Source organism: Balaenoptera physalus, assembly GCF_965194825.1.
Source record: "Balaenoptera physalus genome assembly, chromosome: 8".
Taxonomy (NCBI): Eukaryota; Metazoa; Chordata; class Mammalia; order Artiodactyla; family Balaenopteridae; genus Balaenoptera; species Balaenoptera physalus.
This window is the reverse complement of record NC_138887.1, coordinates 62,922,205-62,938,225: the sequence shown is the minus strand read 5'-3', so window position 1 is coordinate 62,938,225 and position 16,021 is coordinate 62,922,205. Positions and strand designations below refer to the sequence as shown.

The 16,021-nt window shown below is 39.4% G+C and overlaps 1 long non-coding RNA gene across 1 annotated transcript; it reads left to right on the top strand.

Moving 5' to 3' along the window:
- The first annotated feature begins 4,722 nt into the window (after positions 1 to 4,722).
- Positions 4,723 to 9,900, top strand: LOC309665633. The gene is made up of 2 exons (XR_014266597.1): positions 4,723 to 8,115; positions 9,817 to 9,900. It is a non-coding gene; the product is annotated as an uncharacterized lncRNA (long non-coding RNA).
- Positions 9,901 to 16,021: the final 6,121 nt, after the last annotated feature.

Here is a 16,021-nt window from a genome sequence, read left to right as displayed (position 1 = left end):
AACTGAGACAGGGATTGATCTTAACAGAATCAGGCAGACCCTAGCACTGTTCATCTGCCTTTTATCATTTCAACCAAAGGTAGGAAACACAAAACATTATTTAATAAATCAAGTATGCGTGCCATGCACACACACACACACACACACACAAACACACGTGCACACACGAACCCAGGCACACAATTCATGTCATTATGACCAGTTGATATAGATGCCCAGCACACCCTGTTCCTTTAAGCCAGTAGAGAGCATCCATTAACCACATACATAAAGCCCATAAAGGCAAGCCTTGGATACTGAAGGCAATTTCCTGAGTCCCTCAGCTTCCATTCAGATCTCTGCCTTGTTCCTGATACCTTTTAAATTGTATAGCTAGTTATCATCAAGGGACCTGCCTGACCTCTGGACTTGTTTGACATGATTCCCTGACATTGACCTGCCATTCTCCCCTGTCTCCTCATACCTCCTTCAGGTAAGACATTTCACCTTTTGAAATACAACTGTTCAGTTAGGCCAGCTCTAGCCTTCCACAAAGAGGTTCAGAGAGAGGAGGAGGAGATATACATGAAGGAATAGATACAAGATAATGGATCCAAGTGGGACGCAAGGCCAAGTAGCAGCAAAGAGCCAGAAAGACAATAAATTCATGTATCAAGAGTCTAGATGAAGCTACGGGTCTGTAACAGGGCTAGCAGTCAGCAGCAGTGGAATTCACAGGCACCAAATAGCTTGGCAAAATGATGGACCAGGAATCTGTCAGTTGGAAGAACAGGTGTAAGAAAGAGAAGTAAAAAAAAAAAATGAAATGGGTGCTTTTGGTACATTAGCCGCATAGCAGACATCTGCTCTTTTGGCTGCCCAGCACCCTTCCACGGAATTTACTCTGGGGAATCCATCCCTCTCCCATTATTAATCTCATGATTTGGGTGGGATTAGCCTTACACCAATTTCCATGGATGAACCCAGATCGGTTTAATCCAATTATCATGTCTCATCCTCCTAGTCACATTGATTGAGTTATGGATGTGTGTTTAATAAAATCAAAGTCAATGAGAGTCAACCATCTATATGCTGGGGCTTCTGGGAAACAGACACAGTCTAGAAGAAACCCTCTTTTGGACCCCTGGACAACCTGGACCATGAAGTGTGAGAATGTGTCGTCTGAAGCTGCCAAGACCTTTGCTTTCCTCCCATAAAGTGAGAGCCTGGAAGAGCAAGGGGGCAATCATTTGGAGCTGATGCATGAAAACAAGACCACAGAAAGCAGAGCAGAGGGACACGGACAAAACGGATTCTTAGTGATATTATCTGAATCTCTGCTTCAAAAGTACCCAAAGCCAACATCACCTCTCAACTTTTCAGTTATGTAAGCCGGTGAATTCCCCTTTTGGCTTAAGCCAATTTGAGTTGGGTTTTTCTGTCTTTTGTAAACGAAGCATATAACTGATATGAGAATCTGCTTATTTATTAGTGAACACTTCCTGTGTGACAGGCACTGCACTAAATGCTGTAGGTTCTGTGATAGATGAAACGGGCTTGGCTCAGGCTCTCATGGATTTATCCTGTATAGTGAAGGAGACAGTACACAAATAAGCATCCCAGTAAACATGTAAGTATAAATTGTGGTAAGTCCTAGGAAAGTAAAGACCTGAGTGATATTACTAAGAATAATGGGTGGATGAGAAACAATGACTGGGAAGACAGAGAGAGGTACTGCAGCCTAGTACTTCCCTTGGGTTGGCCAGGTAAAATGAGAAGAGCATCCCAGGCAAAAGGTATGTTGTCCATTTTCCCTCCTCTTACCTACCCTAACTGCTTTAGTTACAGCAACAAACTTGTCACAGGGCTAAGAGTCCAATCTAATGAACAAAAGTCACCATATCAGACTGACAAATTTTGCTATTTCCAAGTCCTAACGTTACCACCTACCAGCAGTGCCACGATTAGAACCAGTTAGGCAATATGGATACCCCAGCAACAAGTTTACTCATATTGATGACCACCACATCAGTAAAAGATCCTACAGTTTTTTTAATATTATTGTGTTATTTTATGTATTTTTAATTTTTAATTTTATGTTTTTATTGAAGTATAATTGATTTACAATGTTGTGTTAGTTTCCAGTGTACAGCAAAGTGATTCAGTTTTATATATATATATATATATATATTCTTTTCCAGATTCTTCTCCCTTATAGTTCATTACAAAATATTGAGTAGAGTTCCCTGTGCTATACAGTAGGTCCTTGTTGGTTATCTATTTTATATACAGTAGTGTGTATATGTTAATCCCAAACTCCTAACTTATCCTATAGTTTTCGAAGTTATGTCACAGGCTCATAAGTTTGTTGTTCAATTGCTGGTTTCCTCATTTGCATATGGGTTTTCTAATTATGATATCACTAACATAAGGAGATGGTAATAACTCAGGACAGCAGAAGTAGCCTCTGAGCTGTTCGGTCTAAGCCAACTCACTGCTCCATTAGGTTGAACACCAGCTGTTGTCCTGGCTCTTCTCACTCCAGTAGTTGCCAAAACATTAATATTCTGCAGTATCCTTTTCCTCATTTTAACTATTTTTTGTCCTTTTACCCAGCATGTTCCTTGAGTTCAGTAAACGTAGCCTATACTTCTCTCTTCCAGTATGATAAATGACCTTCTGGTCTATACTTCTCAGCAGATAGCACATGTGAAAGCCCCGACGTAAGACAGAGTTTGACTTTCCAGGAACCAGAAAGGTCAGTGTGTCCAGTGGGTGATGAGACTGGAGAGACCAGCCAGATACTGTCCAGCCTTAGAGGCCACACTTGGGATTCCATATCTTATCCTAATGCCAGTAAGAAGCCAGTGAAGGGTGTTAAACAGAAAATGAAATGAGCAATCTTGCCTTCAAAAAAATCATGGATACAGTCTTTCTGCTAAATTGAAAACCAATCAGGGTGTTTGCTCCTGTGAGCTACTTTGAGAGATGATAAATAGATTGTACAAACTGAAGGGAGGAGTAAAAGGACCAGAAAATGGAAGATATTTCTTACACTTCTAAAGAGTTGAAACGTGCTTCCACCTCTCTCTCTCTACCCACAATCTCGCTGTGTGGCCTCAGGTGTGCCATATAATTTCCAGGTCCTGTAAGTAATAAACCTTACCCCCCCCCAAAAAAAAAGAAGAAAAGAACGTTGAAGAGTAGAGAAAGAATATATCTTACAAAGAAAAAATTCTTGTCTTGAAGCTTTGGGACAACATTGCCACAAAAGACTCAAATTCCAGTTGCAGTTTTACAACTGCAGGCATCAATCTTCAGTTTCCTGGTACCTGTCACGTGAGGAGTGAAAATAAGTTGACAATAAGATCAAATGTATGAATCAGAACTTATTTTCAAAGAAAATATCAGGCAGATGTCATTTTCCATAGGTAGGAATACTTCTGGACTATAGGAAGTTAAATTTCATCCCAGCATTATTTTCTAAATGTCACTTCTCATTGTCCAGTCCATTTTATTGCTATAGGCACAAATCATTTTTAATAATGAGTAATATGCAGGGTAAAGGACAATTATAGTCCAGAGGTCTTACAAATCAACAGAATTACACAGATAAAATCCCTGAAGCAAGTCCATGAATCCATAAGTTATGAAATTCAATTTGCTTAAAATGTCACCAATTCATCATCTCCAGTTTCTCAGCTGAGTAAGAGCAGCTCTAGAACATAATTCTGATCCCAGGTACCACTTCACCCAGCATGTAATTCTGAGACCCTTTCCCCGCCAGATCAGTTTTCAGTTCTTTAAAGTTCCCCAGGTGCTGTGTAAATGCATTAGTAACAAGCCAACAACTTCCCCAACAAAGCCTTGTTTGAAGAGCAACAGACTTTGCTGCTTCAACGTCTTAAACCAACTGTATTTAATTTACGGGGAATAACACAGAAAGTAGCAGCCTCTGACTGAGGCACTTTTTTACTGAGTAGCCGCCCTTTTCAAAGAGTCTAATGTATCTAACCGCAGCCCTTTAGCTTCGCATATTTCCATTACTGTACTTTCAGAATAACACTGTGATGACCCACAGAACCATTAGAATGCCCTCTTGTGAAGCAGGTTACTGAAATCCATTACTGTAATGTGTTTTTTCCTACCACCCTCCCTGTATAGATTGCAATCCCTTGGGCCAGGATTTAAGAGTATTGTGTGCACACACAAATAATCCATTAAAAATTGTGACTTAATGAATGAATTAGTCTTCCATTTTAAAGGAAAAACATTAATGCCATTTTCTTTAAAAAAAGAAGCTAAATTTTATGTCTTACAATCATATAATTAATTGCTATACATTAGGTTTTAGAGGTGACTATTTTCCTATTTCCTAGAACAAGGGATATCCGAAAACCCATCCAGGACGAAAGTCAATTTTTACTGGTTTTTTTTCCACTGGTCTAGAGCCTAACAGGACGCCAGGGAGAATCTTCCAACAAGAGTCGTATCAGTTCAGGGAAAACATATTCCTATTTCGTGTCCTGAGAGTTATTTCCCTGGTTAAGATACATGGACCTCATTAATTACTTTACATGATGTAAATCTACAGAGTACATCCTAGGATCTGTGTTGCCTAGCATGTGCCAAACATTGCTTTTATCCCACTCACATCCTGCCTTCTGCATAAGATACCAGATCACCTCTAGAGATACCAGGGTCTCTTCCAGTCACCAAGTTTTGGGGTGAATCCTTTAAAGTCCCCATGAAATTAGGATTTCTAATTGTTTCTCTCAAAAATACACAATAATCATAAACTTAATCATAAATCAATTTTGACTTCTAATGTTTGCCAAGAATGTTCATAAGTGTCAAAAGTGTTTGGATTCTGTTTTTATTTTAGCTTTTTAAGTAAAAGACATTGTGACTCAGGATTCTGAGTCCCCTGTAGAAGAAAGAAGGGGATAGACTTGTAGAGAGGCACATGGGGGGTTTCAAAGATAATGATAAAGAAGTGCTATTTCTTAAACTGGGTACTGGATATATGATTATTTCGTATATCATTAATCTTTATTTATAAAGATTATTTTGTATCTACTCAATATTTTATAAAACCTGTTTTGAAAACAAACTACACAGAAATAATCCCTGTTTCCCTGTTTCCAGTTTCCACATTTAAATTATTGCCACCTAATTGAAGCATATCAAAGGCATCTGTGAAATTTGACAAGTTTACTAATACTTTCAGGAAAACCCTATGGGAATAATTCTGCCTCTGAAAAGACTTTTATTCAAAGTTGCTTTAAGATGCTATTCTAATAATACTATGATATAATATCATCAACATTAGAAGGGAAAAAAACCAGAAAGCTTCATCCCCCCCAAAAAACTTCAAAAACAAGTAGGCACCATCTACCCCACAAATGTGTTTGTTGCACTTGTACTATTGCGAATACAAGGACAAATACACAGTCTCTGTCTTCAGGGAGTTTACAGTATAACAGGGAAGGAAAACAGACATATAAACGATTGATCTAATGCAAGATAACATTAAATAAGTGCTGAACGGGGGTGTAAACAGCATGCCATGAAGTTGAGTTAGAGAAGTGAGCTGAGGCTTCCCTTGGCAAACAGCATTTACTATGATTAATTTGCAATGGTCTACGGTCAGCCCTTCATCCTTGCAGCTCCAGAATTTGATTTTATCAATGCCCCAGAGTTGATCAGATTCAGAGACGATGACTCATACTTACCAACTCCCAAATGTCTAAAGAATATAAATCAAAATGCCAATTTATAAATTTACAATAAGAATTATAACTGCTGGGAAGAACAGATGTCCATCCTGTCTGACACACACCTCTCTCCCTCTAGACAAGTTAAATGGAAAGCCCTATAGTGAGAAAGGTGCTTGGGATACAAGAAGTCATAAAAAGATCAGCTTGTGATATGGTTATGTTTTTAAAAAGCGTCATTTTGGTAGCTTGACAGGTCCAACTGCACAAAAGGGACATACTTCAGGAAAGACCACACATTCCCAGAGTCCTAACAGGAAACCTTATCCTCTACATTGGACCAGATGAATATGGTCAAAGTCTGCCTTCCAGCTCCTTGTTTTTGTGTGTTTCTAGGGCTGACCACATGCCCTTAGGCCATGTTCTAAAGTTGTGTTCTTTCTTCGGTTACATTAAAAACTTTAACCAGGTTAGAGTCAAGTCTTCCAGTGGGGGATTACTTAGCACCTTTGCATAGCTGTACACGCTTCCAAAACTTAGTTTATAAGGTGATTCTCAGACTGCTCTCTCACATGCACGTGGAGAGTGGCTAGCTTTAGGGTCCATGCAGAGGTACAATAGGAGATGAGTCTGGCTATGGAAGTCTGGGGAAGACCACAAAGGTCTTTAATACCTTGAATACTGTTCTAGAGAATGGCAAGTCATTGAAGATTTTCAGGAAGAAGAGTGACCTAGTTCACTCTAGAATGCAACAGTCTTTACAAACTCCTTTGGAAAAACATTCTGTTGGGAAAATATTTTGTAATATCTATGACATATCAGATGTACTTCATTCTAACCCTTGAACAAGAACAAGCTCAAAGGATATCATTTCTTCTCAGAGAGGAGCTAAAACTCACAAAGAAAGCACAACCAAATTATGCCAAACAGCACTTAGAAAATTAATGCAGCAATTGTCTATTAGATTTTTCTCATTGTTTTGGGTTTGGTGACTAAACCTTAGTTTCTAGACCAGTGAACAAGCCACACATGTAATTTAAAATTTTCTAGTAGCCACATTAAAAAATGCAAAAAGAAACTGGTGAGATTAATTTAAACTGTAAATTTTGTTTACTCCAATGTATCCAAAATATTATTTCCATGTCAAGTTTTTGAAATCCAAGTGCATTTTGTACTTACAGAACATCTCGATTCAGACTAATATATTTCAAGTGCTCAGTAGCCACATGTGGCTAGTGGCTAATATTGTATAGCATAGCCTTATACTACCTACTGTCGGCTCCAGGGTGTTCCATATTATCAGAGAGAGTTGGCTTTCAGAGAGACCAAATTGTTCATGGCTATAGAGAATTGAAGGATTATAACATTTAATATGAATCTATTTTCTCCTGCAGGATGGTGTGTGTTTGTGTGTGTGTGTGTGTGTGTGCGAAAGAGAGAGAGAGGAAGAGAGAGAAAATATGAGATGATCTTTGAGCAGCTAAATGGTTCACTTGGAGGTAATTAGGAAAGCCAGATCTCTAGAAATTCTTTTTTTTTTTTTTCCCCCCCCCTTTGGAAGGGTTTTAAAAATACAAAGCACCAGAACTTTCTTCTTTGGGTTTCTATAACTTACTTGTGACATTCAGCTTCAAAAGGTAACCTATGCGTTTTATTTATTTATTTGTTTATTTATCTATTTATTTATGTGGCTGCATCGGGTCTTAGTTGCAGCACACAGGATCTTCGTTGCGGCACGCAGGCTTCTCTCTAGTTGCGGCACGTGGGCTTAGTTGCCCCACAGCATGTGGGATCCTAGTTCCCTGACCAGGAATCAAACCCGTATCCCCTGCATTGGAAGGCAGATTCTTAACCACTGGACCATCAGGGAAGTCTCAACCTATGCATGTTGAATTATCCTGACATTGCTAACTGAAAAATCCCCAGTGCAAAAAAAAAATTCATTCTTCCATATCCTCTTGACGCCGAACCCTGAATAGAGATAAGAGAAATAGTGTTTAAGTCTCATAGATTCCACCCATACTGCAGTTATTTTAGACAATCTGATTGCATGTATATCTTCATATACCTTCACGTAGTAGCTCCATTTCTTTTCAGCTGCAAAGAAAACTAGCATTCCAGTTAGTTCCACTCTCCTAGGAGAGAAGAGTTGGAGTGAGAGATGACTCACCTTACTGTTTCTCTAACTGGATCATCAGCTGTGAGTAGATAGTCCATGCCCACCACTGAGGTCCTGCCAGCATCCATTGTCCATGGAAAGAAGGGCTGATCCTTGGATATCACTTTGCCAGCCTTTACTGAAGAAATTTAGGTGTTAACCTAAAACAACAAAACAGCCAGTTATTGTACCAGAAAAATGGGTTTATTCCGGAGCAGCAAAGAATTGTAATTCAGGACATGCAACTATGCTGAACCACATGTGAGTCACATAAAGCAAAGAGGAAACTTTTAGAGAGAAGAAGGGGAAGTTGGGAGGGCCTGTTATAAACAAAAAATCAACTGGACGAAACTGGAAGTTAGAAGTATAGAGGCTTTTCATTGGCTGAATTGTGACAGACCCTCATTGACTGAGCTGTTGCCAAGCAAGGAGAACATTTTCTTCCCTGGCTGGTGGTAGGAAAGTAGTGTCACTCCCTGCTCGAGATGCAAAATATGTCTCTTCCTGTTGAGATGGAGTGGTAGGAGCATGACAGCTCCCTCTTCTGGCCCCTTTACCCCACTTTAGTGAGGTTTTCTTTTATTCATTTTCACCAAGGTAACTGTTCTGAAGTCATACAGGGCATGTGATTTGGGGGAAGGGAGAAGGAAGGGAGGGAAGAATACATAATTTACCCTTTTCCCTTATTCTTTGACTCTGTAGGAGAGGGAAAATAATTTTCCTTCTACCCTTCTAGGCTCTTGACTTAGACCCCCTGTAATAAAAGACAGATTAACAGGAGAACAAATGGAAGTTTAATAATTTGTATACCTCCTGCATACATGGGAGATACCCAGGAAAACTGAGTAATTCTCCCAAATGGCCAAGCCATCACCTTAAATACCATCTCCAGCTAAAGACAAAATATGATGTTGGGGTCGGGGAGGCCAATTACAAGGGGTTACCAGGCAAAGCATAGTAAACAAGAGTAATGCTGTTGTGCAGATTTAAGTCATTGCCTTCTCTATTGATAAGAGTTTCTAGAGTTTTAGGGTCTTTTTTCTCTTTCTACAGAGAGGAAGTCACCCTTGCAAATGGAAGATTTCCCTTATAAATGTAAATATCCTTTTCAAAAGGGTTAATTTCTATTCTGGTTTCAGAGCTTTTCCTGTGTCTGCTGTTTCTCGAAAAATAAGAACTAAACCTCAGCCAAAGAAGAGGTATATTTTGGGGTGGCAAATTCTGCTCCCCTTCAACTCTTTGTCCCTTATTTCCCAAAACTCTCTTCCTTGATCCCTTCCCTTTCTTGCCTCCTGACCCCACTTTATGTCCTCTGGAATTCTCCCTACTGAACTATCTCTATCTCAGAGTCATCTTAAGGCTTGAAAATTTCATACCCTTGGGAGCTGTCTATGTCACTGGCTTTTCCCTTCTGGTTGGTGACCACTGCTCTTTCTCAATGTCTACTGGCTCTCCTTGGGAGGTAGAAAGTAGGAGAGAACTCTGACCTCATGGATGTGATGATGGATAAGGGGAGTGTTCCACTCTAGACTGGAGCTAACTGTATGCTAAAGGAGCATTAATGTCAACAGGATTTTACCATCATGAGGATTTGTTATTTTCCCCATATCTCTAGATCGTGCACATGAGGAATGTTTTTTCCTTCTATTAACATATTTGACTTTAGTTCTTACAAAGTAAAACCTTGCTCTTTCCTGCCCTGAATTATACAACACACTTGTCCACTTTTCTTTTAATCCATGTTGCCAAATGACTTTTCTCTAATCACTACTTTTCTCCTCTCAAACTGATCTAGAAAGCTTAGAGATTTTCAGCTCACTCTGCCACACTTCCAAAAAACAAAACAAAGCAAAACCTTTCTTTTTAATTGAGATAGTTTTAGTATAGGTTTGTTTCCTGTAATCGAAAGAAACTTGACTATAATAATCTATATTAAAATCTACTTGTTTTTCTTCCTTCTAGGAAATATCCATTGCAATCTAATGATTTACTTTCAAAGCCACGTGATAAAATAGCAGAAGAATAAAGTAAGACCTTTTGAAATTTTCACAAGTACAGTGTCATGGCCAAATAATGAACAGTAATAGTTGGTATGTCCAATATTTCTGTGGAGTTAATTTTTTGGATAGCTGGAACTTACCCTTAACTACCAAAACCTTGCTCTTTAAACCAAGCTTCTAAATCAAGGTCTAATCCAGTAAGGCCCTAAACAGCTAGAAAAGTGAGGGCTTTTTTGTTTTTTGTGTTTTTTTTGGCAGCCTTGAGTCTGATTTTTTAAGTGTTCCCGTTTCCTGTTCTATTGTCAAGTCATCCCATCTTGTGCCTATTATCCTTTTCAACTCTCTATATATCTTGTAGCCTCTAATTTGTGCCAAGTGTGAAACCGAGCAGGACCCTGTGGGGCCTTCCCAGAGACAGATCCCCCATGTCCCCTTCCTCTTGTTTGTACAGAAGCTTTAGCCTCCTAGACCTTCCCCAAGTTCCAAAGAGCAAATTTAATCAGAGAGGTGAGAAAATGCAGAAACAAAGGAAAACAGTCAAGCAAGATGAAATAATAATAATTTAGCCATAAAGCAAAATCAAGAGCTTTTATTTCCTACTCAAGGGCTATAGATAATATCCTGAGCCATATCCTTGAGTTGTTTTACAGATACTAAAAAACCCTCACCAGGTGGAGGAAGTTAACTGTGTGCTGATCACCAGAATGTAGACCCCAGACTGGCTGGAACCAGAAGGTTGATGATTAAGAGTCCCAAAACATCACCCTGTTACCTCACCGTCAACCAATAAGAGAATTGTGCATGAGCTAATCACATACCCTGTGATGCTCTCCCTCACACTGTCTTTAAAAATCCCTCCCTGAAAGCCATCTGGGAGTTCAGGACTTTTGAGCATGAGCTGCCCATCCTCTTTGCTTGGCCCCATGTTGGGGGCCTTGCAATAAACAATCTACTTTCCTTCACCACAACCCAGTGACAGTAGATTGGCTTTGCTGTGGCAGGTGAGTGGACCCAACTTTGGTTCTGTAATAGGTGGAAGAGCCTCACAACCAAATTGGTTAGAATTCTGTATAAATTAACTGAACTAGTAAATGAAATTGAGGGACTAAACCGTGAATAAGCAGCATGAGCTTAGGGAGTGGGAGATTTTTGTGGTATCAGAACTTTGTGGCACCTATTTTGGCCTACAAGGATTTTAAATTTTTTCTAGATGGTGAATATTGCTATTGTACACAGAAGGTGTTAAATAAGTGACACGTTGCTATTATTATTCACCAAAACGACCTTTGTTATTTTACCTTATCTTAAGATGCTAAGTCTCTCACCCTTTGTAAACTGCCAGAAATAATTTGGGGATGTACATGGGGTTTGTATATTAATGAGAGTTAGTCATTCACATTTCTGAATAATATATCCTAATAAGCAAAAAGGAAATTGTTAAATACAATACTCATGAAGCGGTTTGTTCCAGTTAATTTACTTTTATTTATACTATGTACTAAGCATTTTCTTACTGTGATAAATAGAGCAGACTGGGGATAACAACCTTTAATGACCAAAGATGGTTTATTGGAAACATCTGTTTTCATGACAAGGTCTGTTGCCATAGATAAAAGAGGATTAGGAGGCGGGGCTGGATGTGTATCGGTATCATATCTCTGGAGGCTGTAAAGAAATGTTAAAATAAGCCCCTTCCAATAGTTGACTTATTAATTACATCTTTTTTACCAGAGGAATTTGCTTATTATGAGTTTTCTTTCCTGTTATTTTTGGTCCAGGCAAATCAATGTTTTACTGTGACAGAAAACAAGCCTGTACATTCTCTAGGTACCAGGAAAGGCAGACTGAATCCTATTGCTAGATACAAACTAAAGTTAGACAAAGTCTACTTTTATTCACAATCTGAGAGCGAAAAGGGGCGTGAGGAAGGAGAAGTTAATCACACTACCAGTAAACTCTCTAATATCTACACAGTGAGCTGATAGACTCTAATTATATCAGTGTCCCCAGATTTTATCAGCTAAAAAAACAAAGTTAAGAAAGATTTTAAGACTAAAAATATAGGGTTGGCCAAAAAGTTCGTTTGGGTCCTACAGACAATAAGATGGTACAGAAAAACCTGAACGAACTTTTTGGCCAACCCAGTAGCTTCCTTTCTAATTACAAAAGTAAAATGTGACTATTATAAAAGATTCACTGGGAGGAGTCAAGACGGTAGTGTGGGAAGACGCAGAGTTAGCATCTCCCCACAACTAGGGCGCCTGCCGGCCACTGGTGGGGGACTCTAACCCCCAAGGAGATATGAGAAACCCCAGAGTGAACAGGTAGGATGTAGGGGGACCAAAGGGGGAGGAGAAGTGGAGGCCAGACAAGATCGGCACCCCTGAGGCCGGGGAGATCAGGAGAGGCAGGTGGGAGGGACTCTCTGGGAAGAGCAGAGAAAAGCGGAGGGCAATCACCTGGTCCACTGAGGCTGGGGAGCCTGCTGAGCTCCCAAGCCCATCCTCCCCCTCCAAAGCCCAATCCAGGCCTTGTGGGTCCTGGGGGCATAGGAGGGAGGCTGGGAAGATCAAGAGTGGCAGGCAGAAGGGGCCCTCCTGGAGGTGCAGAAGAGGGGCAGAGGGCAATTGCCCCACTCACTCAGGCCCATAGAGCCTGCTGAGCTCCCAGGCCAATCCCCTGCCCTCCAAGCCCCCTCCAGGCTGCATGGGTCCTTGTGGGCATAGGAGGGAGGCCAGGGAGATCAGGAGAGGCAGGTGGGAGGGGCCCTCCAGGAGGAGTGGGTGAGGAGTGGAGGGCATTTGCCCCACCCACTCAAGCTCAGGAAGCCTGCTGGGCTCCCAGGGGAGGTCCCCTGCCCTCTGACACTAGGGGTGGGGGGCACGCCTGGGGCCCTTCTGTTCCTGGAGCCTAAGCCCCACCCCCCACAGCCCCCAGGGCCTTTTCCAGCCCTGTGGGTCCTGAGCATTGACCCCACCCACTGCCCAAACCTCACCCCTGCTTAGGCCCCACCCTCCACAGCCAATGCCTTCCCCTCTCCTTTTTTTTGTTTTTCCCTTTTCTCTCCTCCTCTTTTTTACTATTGTGGTACTGATGTACCTTCCAGTTGTTGATTCAGCTATATTTTTATTTTTACATTCTTTCTAACATATCTGTTAGTTTCCTACTCTAGTTGTATTTTTTACTTTGTTATTGTTCTCTTTATATATTTTTATTTATTTATTTATTTATTTATTTTTGCCACCCCACATGGCTTGTGGGATGTTGATTTGTGAGCCTGGGGTCAGGCAGAAGCTCCTGAAGTGGGAGCGCCGAGTCCAAACCACTGGATTAACAGAGAACCTCAGACCCCAGGGAATATTCATCAGAGTGAGGTCTCACAGAGTTCCTAATCTCAGCACCAACACCCAGCTCTACCCAATAGCCTACAAACTCCAGTGTTGGAAGCCTCAGGCCAAACAACCAGTAAAACAGGAACACAATCCCACTCATTAAAAAAAAAAAAGAGACAGAAAAAAAATATGTCACAGATTAAGGAGTAAGGTAACAACCTACAAGACCAAATAAATGAAGAGGAAACAGGCGCTCTACCTGAAAAAGAATTCAGAGTAATGATAGTAAAGATGATCCAGAATCTCGGAAATAGAATGGAAGCATGGATTGAGAAAATACAAGAAAGGTTTAACAAAGATCTAGAAGAACTAAAGAACAAACAAACAGAGATGAACAACACAATAACTGAAGTGAAAAATATACTAGAAGAAATCAACAACAGAATAACGGAGGCAGAAGAACGTATAAGTGAGGTGGAAGACAAAATGGTGGAAATAACTGCCAAGGAGCAGAATAAAGAAAAAAAAAAAATGAAAAGAATTGAAGACAATCTCAGAGACCTCTGGGACAACACTAAACACACCAACATTTGAAGTATAGGGATCCCGGAAGAAGAAGTGAAAAAGAAAGGGTATGAGAAAATATTTGAAGAGATTATAGTGGAAAACTTCCCTAACACGGGAAAGGAAATAGTCACCCAAGTCCAAGAAACACAGAGAGTCCCATACAGGATAAACCCTAGGAAAAACACACCAAGTCACATATTAATAAAACTAACAATAATTAAATTCAAAGAAAAAATATTAAAAGCAGAAAGGGAAAAACAAAAAATAACATACAAAGGAATCCCCATAAGGTTACCAGCTGATTTTTCAGTGGAAACTCTCCTGGCCAGAAGGGAGTGGCAGGATATACTTAAAGTGATGAAAGAGAAAAATCTACAACTAAGATTACTCTACCTAGCAAGTATCTCATCCAGATTTGATGGAGAAGTCAAAATCTTTTCAAACAAAAGCCAAGAGAATTCAACACCACCAAACCAGCTTTACAAAAAATGCTACAGAAAATTCTCTAAGCGGGAAACACAAGAGAAGAAAAACACCCACATAAACAAACCCAAAACAATTAAGAAAATGGTCATAGGAACATACATATTGATAATAACCTTGAATGTAAATGGATTAAATGCCCCAACCAAAAGACACAGACTGGCTGAATGGATACAAAAACAACCCATATATATGCTGTCTACAAGAGACCCACTTCAGACCTAGGGACACATACAGACTGAAAGTGAAGGGATGGAAAAAGATATTCCATGCAAATGGAAATCAAAAGAAAGCTGGAGTAGCAATACTCGTATCAGATAAAATAGACTTTAAAATAAAGACTATTACAAGAGATAAGGATTGATCAAAGGATCAATCCAAGAAGAATAATAATTATAAATGTTTATGCACCCAACATAGGAGCACCTCAATATATAAGGCAAATGCTAACAACCGTGAAAGGAGAAATCAACAGTAACACAATAATAGTAGGGAACTTTAACACCCCAATTTCATCAATGGACAGACCATCCTAACAGAAAATAAATAAGGAAACACAAGCTTTAAATGACACAACAGACCAGATAGATCTAATTGATATTTATAGAACATTCCACCTAAAAGTAGCAGAATACACTTTCTTCTCAAGAGCACATGGAACATTCTCCAGGATAGATCACATCTTGGGTCACAAATCAAGCCTCAGAAAATTTAAGAAAATTGAAATCATATCAAGCATCTTTTCTGACAACAACACTATGAGATTGGAAATCAATTATAGGAAAAAAAATTAAAAACACAAATACATGGAGGCTAAACAGTGCGCTACTAAATAACCAAGTGATCACTGAAGAAATCAAAGAAGAAACAAAAAAAATCCTAGAGACAAATGACAAAGAAAACATGATGACCCAAAACCTATGGGATGCAGCAAAAGCAGTTCTAAGAGGGAAGTTTATAGCAACTCAATCTCACCTCAAGAAACAAGAAAAATCTCAAATAAACAATCAAACCCTAAACTTAAAACAACTAGAGAAAGGAGAACAAAGAAAACCCAAAGTTAGTAGAAGGAAAGGAATCATAAAGATCAGAGCAGAAATAAATGAAATAGAAATGAAGAAAACAATAGCAAAGATCAATAAAACTAAAAGCTGGTTCTTTGAGAAGATAAACAAAATTGATAAACCCTTAGTCAGACTCATCAAGAAAAAAAGGGAGAAGATGCAAATCAATAGAATTAAAATGAAAAAGGAGAAATCACAACTGACACTGCAGAAATGCAAAGGATTATAAGAGACTACTACAAACAACTACATGCCAATAAAATGGACAACCACGAAGAAATGGACAAATTCTTAGAAAGGTACAATTTTCCAAAACTTAACCAGGAAGAATTAGAAAATATAAACAGACCTATCACAAGTAATGAAATTGAAACTGAGATTAAAATTCTTCCAACAAAAGTCCAGAACCAGATGGCTTCACAGGTGAATTCTATCAAACATTTAGAGAAGAGCTAATACCTATCCTTCTCAAACTCTTCCAAAAAATTCCAGAGGGAGAAACACTCCCAAATTCATTCTACAAAACCACAATCACCCTGATACCAAAACCAGAAAAAAGTCACAAAAATAGAAAATTATAGACCAATATCACTGATGAACATAGATACAAAAATCCTGAACAAAATACTAGCAAACAGAATCCAACAGCACTTTAAAACGATGATACACCATGACCAAGTGAGATTTATCCCAGGGATGCAAGGATTCTTCAATATACACA